General features: G+C 40.5%; 1 pseudogene; it reads right to left on the reverse strand.

Moving 5' to 3' along the window:
• Positions 1 to 1,316: 1,316 nt before the first annotated feature.
• LOC105537939 lies at positions 1,317 to 2,723 on the reverse strand (annotated as a pseudogene).
• Between the last annotated feature and the right edge of the window lie 7,582 nt (positions 2,724 to 10,305).

A 10,305-nucleotide genomic window follows, 5' to 3' on the forward strand; every position in this document is an offset into this window, starting at 1 on the left:
ATCGTGCCACTTTACTCTAGTCTAGATGACAGAGCGAGCCTCCATCTCTAAAAAAATAAAAAAGATAAAGCACAGGAAGTAAATATAGGGACATGGGGAAGTAAGTATAGGGACATGGGGAATAAGTTAAAAATGAAAAGGACTTACTCATTGCTTTCCAACATCTTTTACTTCTTGACCTTTTGAAACGTCCAGAAATTAGTAATATTACAATCTGTGTCATGATAATGTAACAGTTAAGAAAAAACATAAAATGAAGGCCTGGAAAGATCTTTGTTACTCATCTAGAATTATTTGGTATAACAGTATTTTCCAGTGGAGGAAGACTATTGGATTTCAGGCATAAAACAATGCAGAAAAAATCCCAAGGCATTGACTTCTGACTCTGGTTTCCCGTGTTTCAGGCCAGGAAGAGCAAGGGGAGAAAAAGATTTGTCCATGGAAACAAGTACTCATGCTCTAAAGGACAATTTCATTTGAACCCATTAATTTCCTTTTCATGCAAAATTTTAAAGATAAAGCAACATAAAATATGGGGACAAAGAAAAGGGAGAAGGTCTTCAAGGAGAATTTGTGCCTTTAAGTTTTTACTGGTACCTCAGTCCTTCAGCCTGAGCTACTCAAAGATGAATCATGAAAAAGAAAGAAAATTTATTTCAAACAGGTTCAGTAGTATATGTGTGTGCTACAGCAAAGGCTGGTTGTAGCAAAGTTTCATTTCAAACCATATGACTTGGGCTGGGCAAGGTGGCTCATGCCTGTAATCCCAGCACTTTGGGAAGCCAAGGTGGGCTGATCACCCTGAGGTCAGGAGAGACCAGCCTGGCCAACATGTTGAAACCCCATCTCTACTAAAAATACAAAAATTAGCCAGGTATGGTGGCACGCGCCTGTAATCTCAGCTACTTGGGGGGCTGAGGCAGGAGAATCGCTTGAATCCAGGAGGCAGAGGTTGCAGATCACACCACTGCACTCCAGCCTGGGTGACAGAGCCAGACTCAAAACAAAAACAAACAAATAAACAAACAAACAAACTGCATGATGTATAATTTTGACATTATATGGGAATACTTAACTTCCGCCAAAATGTAGATTCAATCCAACATTATGCCAATTTTTATATTAATTGTAGTCCCTAAGCTAAGTTTTCATAAGCACAAAAAAAAAAAAAAAAATGAGAATAACCTTACAGCTACCTACTAAGGTAACAAACTGTGAAACCAATTCCCCAATATCGCTTTGAAAATAAACCCCCAGTTGTTAAGAGAAATTTCAACTTCCAACTCCATCCAAATGTATTATTTAACCGGTATTCTTCAGTCATCATCTACTGGTGGCTTGATTGTCACTGCTCTTTTCATCTGACCCTAACCAATTAATCACCATTGGTTTTCAACTCTTCGGCTAAGGGCAATCTTTTCTCCTACCTCTGTGCACACTGGATTGGTCGAAACAATTTTACCCAAATCGGCCTTGACAGCACTAAGTCAACAGGGATCCTACGTTCACCATGAGCACTTCATTCTTAGACAGCTTTTGCACCTTTACTGCTTTCTTGTCTCCTTCAGTGTGTACACTTAGAAGCCGTCTAAGCAGGAAATAGGAAATTTCCACTTCTGTGAATATCTCAAGTAAGGCTTTGACAGCACCAAGTACTTGCCCCACCGTTCTGTCTGTCCCACACAAAGTGGGATCAATTTTTGTTCCAACTCCAATAAGACCGCCTGGAGCAGCATATTGCAGATCATTATGCTCTGCAAAAAGTGATACAATTTTGGAAAAGATTGGTTTACACATGAATTTTACTTCACTATATTTGGAAACAATACCAGGTCTTACTTCTATCCCCTGACCCACCTTTAATACTCCTTTTGGAATACTACCACCAGCTACACGCCCCCCGCCCTTAAGGTCATCAACTTCACAGCCAGCTTTGTTGACATCAAAGAATCTAATAACAATAAGTTGGGGCTCTGAAGTAAAGTCTCTTGGTGGTACTGGAATTTTCTTTACTATGTACTCACAAACTTCAATATTGTATTTCAGCTGAGCTGAAATTGGAATAATGGGAGTTCCCTCTGCTACTGTACCTTGGACAAATGCAAGGATCTGCTCGTATTGTTCTTTAGCCTGACTTCCTTTTAACAAATCAATTTTATGTTGTAGAATCAAATTATGCTTCAGTTTCATGATCTCTATAGCAGCCAGGTGTTCAGATGTCTGAGGCTGAGGGCAAAATTCATTACCAGCTATCAACAGAAGGGCTGCGTTCATCACTGCTGCACCTTTCAGCATAGTAGCCATGAAAATACCGTGGCCAGGACAGACAACAAAGGAAACGTGTCTAATTTGAAGTTCCTTTTGGTCCCTGGAATGTCTGTAGGAAACTCATCAGGTGTACTGCCCCCACAAGATCTATAACATTCTGGCCAAGGGCAACTTGAGTCATCAAGTTTATAAATCTTAGCATTAGCATATCCAAGCTTGATTGTAATATTTCTTTCTAGTTCATTTTTGAACCTGACAGTGTGAACTCCAGAAACAGCTTTGACAACTGTGGATTTCCCATGAGCCACATGACCAATTGTACCTATATTAATGGTGGCTTGTCTGCTGATAACTTCGTGTGAAAATGGCGTCAACTTGGTAACATCCAAGGTGGTGAGATCCTGGCGGGAAAGATGCAGCTGCCTCAGAGTCACTCCAGCTTTTCCACCCGCCATCTTGCCAGAAGAGGAAGTAAGTCCCAAACTATCTTCTAACTCCCGCCTCCACGCACATACAATATCTGCATCTCCTCTGTTCCTCATCTTATTGAAGTATCACCATTTACCCCATCACCAAAACCTGTGTCAGCCTTAACTACTTCCTCTTCTCTCATTCCCAATTATACACAGATCCATAGTGTTCTATATGTTTTAGATATTTGGGAGTGTCTGTATTCTTTATATCCTTATTTACCTATACAGCCAAGTTCCATTGCATTTCATTTCAAAGTTATATTTCAAAGTTAAGTTCACTGAATGCTACCTAATTACACAGACTAACTTATACCTTTATTTCAAACAAATCCAAAGATTCCTTGATCTATCATTCTTTCTGGTCACCTAGCACCTTTAAGTAACCTTCTCATGTCTGGCAATTCTTCACCTTATGAACCTCTGTGTCCCCAAGATAGAAGCCAGATTTGTTCCTCGGTTCCCCTTGTTGCTTGGGCTGACAAATCAAATGTACTCATACAAGTCTTTAATTTGGAAGCTGGTGGCTGGAAATAGTAAAGATGGCCACAGAGACATCCAGCTTCCTGGAGCAGTAAGAGCAAATGTTCTAGGGATGGTGTCTGGTGCCCTAGGTCAGCAGTACAAACTATGGTGTCTGGTGCACGGCAGTGGTCTTAACTGGGACAGTCCTGCTGTGTGAGTTGGGCATTGTTCCAAACGGTGTAGCTTCCAGGCCTGTTTATCTGGCCTTTGAGGAGATTCTCTGAACTACCAAATATCACTTCAATACATTCCTTTTAGCTAGAGTGGGTACTGGTTATTTGAGCCCAGTAATCTAGAATGATGCAGTTGGCTTTAAAAAATCTATTACATATGTAATCATAAGAAGTAAGTGAGGAAAACCCACATGACCATCTCACAGGATGGCAAAACAGCATTTAATAAAATAAATCATCTTCTAATTAAAAACACTTTTAAAAGACAATGCTCTAGGTACCTGGGATACATCAGTGAAATAAATAGACAAAATAGAAACCTAAATGAGAATAACAGACATACAAGCATTAATTTTTTTTTTTTTTTTTTTTTTGAGATGGAGTTTCACTCGTTGCCCAGGCTGGAGTGCAATAGCACGATCTCGGCTCACTGCAACCTCCACCTCCTAGGTTCAAGCAATTCTCCTGCCTCAGCCTCCCAAGTAGCTGGGATTACAGGTGCCCATCACCATGGCCGGCTAATTTTGTATTTTTAGTAGAGACAGGGTTTCTCCATGTTGGTCAGGCTGGTCTTGAACTCCCGACCTCAGGTGATCTGCCCACCTCCACCTTCCAAAGAGCTGGGATTATAGGCGTGAGCCACCATGCCTGGCCATGTGCATTAATTTTTAAAGACAATAACCATATGTGTTGTTTAGGAGTTCAGAATCCTTCTTCTTCTTCTTTTTTTTTTTTTTTTTTTTTTTTTTTTTTTTTTTTGAGACAGGGTCTCATGCAGGGTCTCATGCTTTGTTGCCCAGACTGGACTGCAGTGGTGTGATCATGGCTCACTGCAGTCTCAAACTCCAGGGCTCAAGCAATCCTCCTACCTCAGCCTCCTGAGTAGCTGGGACCACAGGTACATACCACCATACCCAGCTAATTTTTTTGTTTTTTTGTAGAGAAAGGGTCTGTCTCCCTATGTGGCCTAGGCTGGTCTCAAACTCCTGTGCTCAGGCAATCCTCCAACCTCAGCCTCCCAAAATGCTGAGATTACAGGCATGAACCATCGTGCCTGGCCCAAAACCCTTCTAATAAATCATACTGACGGTCTTTTGATCCTCATTTTCACAACATGTTGTAAAGTTTTCATTTGATCCAGAAGATATCATTCCTATTTTCAAGGCAGTTTGTAGATACTTGGACCATCTTATAGACTAACCAGCAAGTGCAAACTTAGCTGCATTCACACCTCAATAGAGCTGCTGAGCATTAAAATACGCTTCATAAGAACTGGTAGTGTTGCCAATAAGTAGGCAGGTGTTCTATCAACTGAAATTGTTTTGTAGGATTACTTAAAAGCCAGTACTTTCCTTCCCAGTTACTGCACTATAAAATGTGTGAATAAGGATGTGCTAGATCTTTTAGTGTGGTTATTTGTATTTATTATGGTTCTAAGAAGATTAAGTTGCACTGAGAGATGACGCAGAATGAAATTCACTGTCTTTTTTAAAGCTTTGAAATAATTCACTAGTGATTTTTCAGTCTTGAAATCTATGCATCAACATAATGAATGTTTAGTCCATAACAATTGTAACCCTTGTTTTCTAAAACTCTGTATTATATGTTATTACTTAAAGGCACATTTAAAACATATATTCTGGGCCAGGCGCAGTGCCTCATGCCTGTATTCCCAGCACCTTGGGAGGCTGAAGCGGGCAGATCACAAGGTCAGGAGTTTAAGACCAGCCTGGCCAACATGGTGAAACCCTGTCTCTACTAAAAATATGAAAATTAGCCAGGCATGGTGGTGTGCACCTGTAATCCCAGCTACGCAGGAGGCTGAGGCAGGAGAATCACTAGAATCTGGGAGGTGGAGGTGCAGTGAGCCAAGATTGTACCACTGCACTCCAGCCTGGGTGACACAGCCAGACTCTGTCTCAAAAAAAAAAAAAAAAACCCCATAAATTCTGAATTCACTGTCTCAATCTTGTACCTGAATCATCACAAACCCATTCATTGCAGTACAGTCAATTAACGCAAAATTACTAAATCTAGAGACATAGCAATTTCAGAACCAAAGCTGATCATAGTAAATTCCCAGTAATTAGATATGTTCACATGGTAGCTATCATTTTCAATTCTTAATTATTTTTTTTGGGAGCTGGTTGTGAAAATGAACATATTTAAGTTGGTTTCCAAAATACAGAGATTTTTAATATTTTGACTTAGTTTGAATATAGGGAGCTTGACAATATTTTGCTAAGGAGTTTGCTTTATAAATTTACTCAGGTACACACATAAAATTGGCTTTGTTCTTAGTTAATAATGAATAATCATACCAGTTACATTGTTATTTTGTAAAATTTATTTCTAAATAGAATAGAAATTTCTTACTGCTTAAATGCCTAAAACTGTAGTTGTTGTTTTTTTTTTTTTTGAGACGGAGTCTTGCTCAGTCGCCCAGGCTGCAGTGCAGTGGCTGTGATCTCGGCTCACGGCAAGCTCCGCCTCCCGGGTTCACACCATTCTCCTGCCTCAGCCTCCCAAGTAGCTGGGACTACAGGCGCCCGCCGCCACGCCCGGCTAATTTTTTGCATTTTTAGTAGAGAAGGGGTTTCACCGTGTTAGCCAGGATGGTCTCGATCTCCTGACCTCGTGATCCACCCGCATCGGCCTCCCAAAGTGCTGGGATTACAGGCGTGAGCCACCATGCCCGGCCAAAACCGTAGTTTTTAATGCCCAACCCTAGAGTTTATTTTAGCTATGAGAAAAGAAGCAAGATCAAGTGCATCTATGACTATACCACCTCAGATAATACTGAAAAATCATCTGCAGTGTTAAAATGCCTCATATCTATAATGATCCTACATTGAATAATACAGACACACATAAATTAGTTGCTGATATAAATGAAACCTCTTAGCCTACGATCTACTTGAACTTACATATAGAAAGTATAATCTCTGGTTCTTCTCCATATTCTTCTCTTCTAGAATGTGTGTGCAGTATAGTTGTACTATCTATTCACTTGGCTAAAGATTTTTTGACTGCTGCATATTCTTTTTATATAAAATAATTGCATCAGCAACTCTAAGCCTCTTATCTTGCCCACTAGTTTGACAGCTTGTATTTCTAGGCTAGAATACTTAAATTATGACTTTTTTTCCTAGGCTGTGGATGGTTGTTATCATTACCATTCATCCATGGAAAGGAAATTTGGGCCGGGCGCGGTGCTCGCGCCTGTAATCCCAGCACTTTGGGAGGCCAAGGCAAGGCAGATCACCTGAGGTCAAAAGTTTGAGACCAGCCTTGCCAACATGGTGAAACCCCATCTCTACTAAAAATACAAAAACTAGTCGGCCATGGTGGCGGGCCCCTGTAATCCCAGCTACTCGGGAGGCTGAGGCAGGAGAATCTCTTGAACCCGGGAGACGGAGGTTGCGGTGAACCAAGACCACGCCATTGCACTCCAACAACAAGAGTAAAACTCCAAGTCAGAAAAGAAAAGAAAAGAAAAGAAAATTTGATGAAAACAACAAACATTTCGGCTGGGTGTGGTGGCTCACACCTGTAATCCCAACACTTTGGAAGGCTGAGGCGGGTGGATCACCTGAGGTCAGGAGTTCAAGACCAGCCTGGTCAACATGGGGAAACCCCATCTGTACTAAAAATACAAAAAGTTAGCGAGCTGTAGTGGCAGGCACCTGTAATCCCAGCTACTTGGGAGGCTGAGGCAGGAGACTTGCTTGAACCTGGGAGGCAGAGGTTGCAATGAGTCGAGATGGCGCCACTGCACTCAAGCCTGGGCGACAAGAGTGAAACTTCATCTCAAAAGAAAAAGAAAAGAAAAGAAAAGAAAACAACAAACATTTCAAGTATAGCTCCCACCCCTGCAAAGGGAATAACATTTCATTTGCTATATATATATCATTTTTATTTTATGATAAGAAAAGTGCTAAGGCCAGGTACAGCGGCTCACACCTGTAATCCCTGCATTTTGGAAGGCTGAGGTGGGCAGATCTCTTTAGCCCAGGAGTTTGAGACCAGCCTGGGCAACATGGTGAATCCCCATCTCTACCAAAAATACAAAAATTAACTGGCCATGGTGGTATGTGCCTGTAGTCCCAGCTACTCAGCAGGCTGAAGTGGGAGAATCACCTGAGCCCAGGGAGGTCCAGCCTGCAGTGACCCTATTTGCACCTCTGCTCTCCAGCCTAGGCAACAGAGTGACACCTTGTCCAAAAAAAAAAAAAAAAAAAAAGCTAAATATTATATATAACTAGAGAAGATGTAGAAAAAGTACAAAATATATAATCACATCACCCAAAAGTTACTACTACTTACATTTTGGAATACATATGTATATAAAACTTTTTAAAATTGGGATATTCTCTGTAACTTTTTTCTTAATATTTTTAAATTAAAATATCATGAATATTTCCCTTATTAGGGAAGAAGAGTCACCAAGCCCTGACCAGTTTTTATTTGCCTTTCAATCATAGCACGTATGTTGATGCAAAGACCTATTCATTCCCTCATTCTAAATTCCTTTCTAATATAATGCGAATTAATTTTCTTCCAGAAGTCTCGGCGAAGTATCATACTAATTTTTCTAAACTAAATATAGGAGTTCCCTAGTTACATGCTGCTTGACCTCCTATAGGTTTACTCCTAGATATGTAGCTACAGCAGTGAAACAGGATGAGTTATATTTATAAAACTATTTACCTGCAGAAATGCCTCTTTTCCTATACTAAATGCTTGAAGTAGTACAGAACACAGCTGCTTTCTTTCTTCAGTATCTTGTTAATCAGGATTAAATATATGTATATGCACATGTACATACATACACACACCCCCTTTGGTGGTTTGCATAGAGAAGAAAACATATTACAATGCTCTTGGCTGAGCAGAGGCAGTAGAAGACTATGTGACTGTCCCCGACTTCTGTTATCTAAAAGGAGGTTCAAGAATGCTCAGTCACAACTGCCACATCTATTGACTGGCACCAGGAAATGGTTAGAAATGAAGTTCATAGAGATGAAATTCATACTACATAAAAAATCATATTCTTTCACTTACACTTGGCAATTATGCAAATGGTGATTTTTAGGATTTGAAGACATAAGGTGTTTACCAGAGACTCTTTTTTTTTTGAAATGGAGTCTCACTCTGTCCCCCAGGCTAGAGTGCAGTGGTATGATCTCAGCTCACTGCAACCTCCACCTTCCAGGTTCAAGCAATTCTCCTGCCTCAGCCTCCTGAGTAGCTGGGACTATAGCACCCACCACCACGCCCGGCTAATTTTTGTATTTTTAGTAGAGACGGGGTTTCACCATGTTGGCCAGGCTGGTCTCAAACTTCTGACCTCAGGTGAGCCACCACGCCTGGCCAGAGACTTTTAATAGACCCAATTTTGGGAGCATTTTAAAAAATTGTGTTAAAATGTAAATAAGATTTAAGATTTTAACCATTTTTAAGTGTATCATTCACTGGCACTAAGTACAGTCATGATGTTGTACAACCATTATCATAATAGATAAAATTTTATATAAAGTGCATGACATATTTCAAACCTACAGTTATACAAATTTTGAAGCAATGCAGATATTTCTATAATTTGTATAAAAAATAAATCAAGGCAGTGCATACATGTAATTATAGTCCATCTGAAGCCTCATATTCAATTCCTCACAATTTCCTAAGCTTTACACTCTACATTAAAATTGTCTACTTATAACTCAAAATTTTCTGAAATCTTTTCAATAAAATCAGTAATATCACTTACAGAAAACAAGAAATGACGAGTGTTGGCAAGGATGTGGAGACACTGGAACCCCTGAACGCTAAAGGTGGGAATGTAAAATGGTCAAGCTGCTACGGAAAACAGTATAAAGGCTCCTCAAAGAATTAAAGATAGAGCTACCATATGATGCAGCAATCCCACTTCTGGGTATTTATCCAAAAGAATTGAAAACAGGATCCCAAAGGGATATTTGCTCCCCCATGTTCATAGTCGCATTACTCACAATAGCCAAGAATTGCAAACAACCTAAATGTCCATCAATGGTTGAATAAAGACAACGTGGGATATAAACACAATGGAATAATTCAGCCTTAAAAAAGGAGGAAATTCTGCCATAGGCTACAGTGTGAATGATCCTTAAGAATTAGGCTTAGTCAGCTGGATGGGGTGGCTCACGCTTATCATCCCAGAACCTCAGGAGGCTGAGGCGGGAGGATCACTTGAAGCCAGGAGTTTGAGACCAGCCTGGGCAACAAAACAAGACCCAGTCTGTACCAAAAAAACAAAAACAAAAACTTTTTAAAGCCAGGCATAGTGATATGCAGCTATGACTCCAGCTACTCAAGAAGCTGAGGAGGGAGGATTACTTGAGCCCAGGAGTTGAAGCTGCAGTGAGCTATGATCGCGCCACTGCACTCCAGCCCGGGTGACAGAGTGAGACCCCTCTCAAAAAAAAAAAAAAAATAGGCCAAGTGAAATAAACCAGTCATGAAAGGACAAATATTGCACGATTCCACTTATATGAATTATCTAAAGTAGTCAAACTTACCGAATCCGTTAAGTAAAATGGTGGTTGCCAGGGGCTGGAGGAGTTAGAAATGGGGCATTGTTCCATGGCTACTCAGTTTCAGTCATGCAAGATGAAAAAGTTCTAGAGATCTGCTCTACAATGAAGTGCATCTAGTAAACAATAATGTGCTGTTCACTTAAAATTTTGATAGGGGCCGGGCGTGGTGGCTCATACCTGTAATCCCAGCACTTTGGGAGGCCGAGATGGGTGGATCACGAGGTCAGGAGATGGAGACCATCCTGGCTAACACGGTGAAACCCCGTCTCTACTAAAAAATACAAAAATTAGCCG

The sequence above is a fragment of the Mandrillus leucophaeus genome, unplaced genomic scaffold (genome assembly GCF_000951045.1).
Source record: "Mandrillus leucophaeus isolate KB7577 unplaced genomic scaffold, Mleu.le_1.0 Scaffold182, whole genome shotgun sequence".
In the NCBI taxonomy this organism is placed as follows: Eukaryota; Metazoa; Chordata; class Mammalia; order Primates; family Cercopithecidae; genus Mandrillus; species Mandrillus leucophaeus.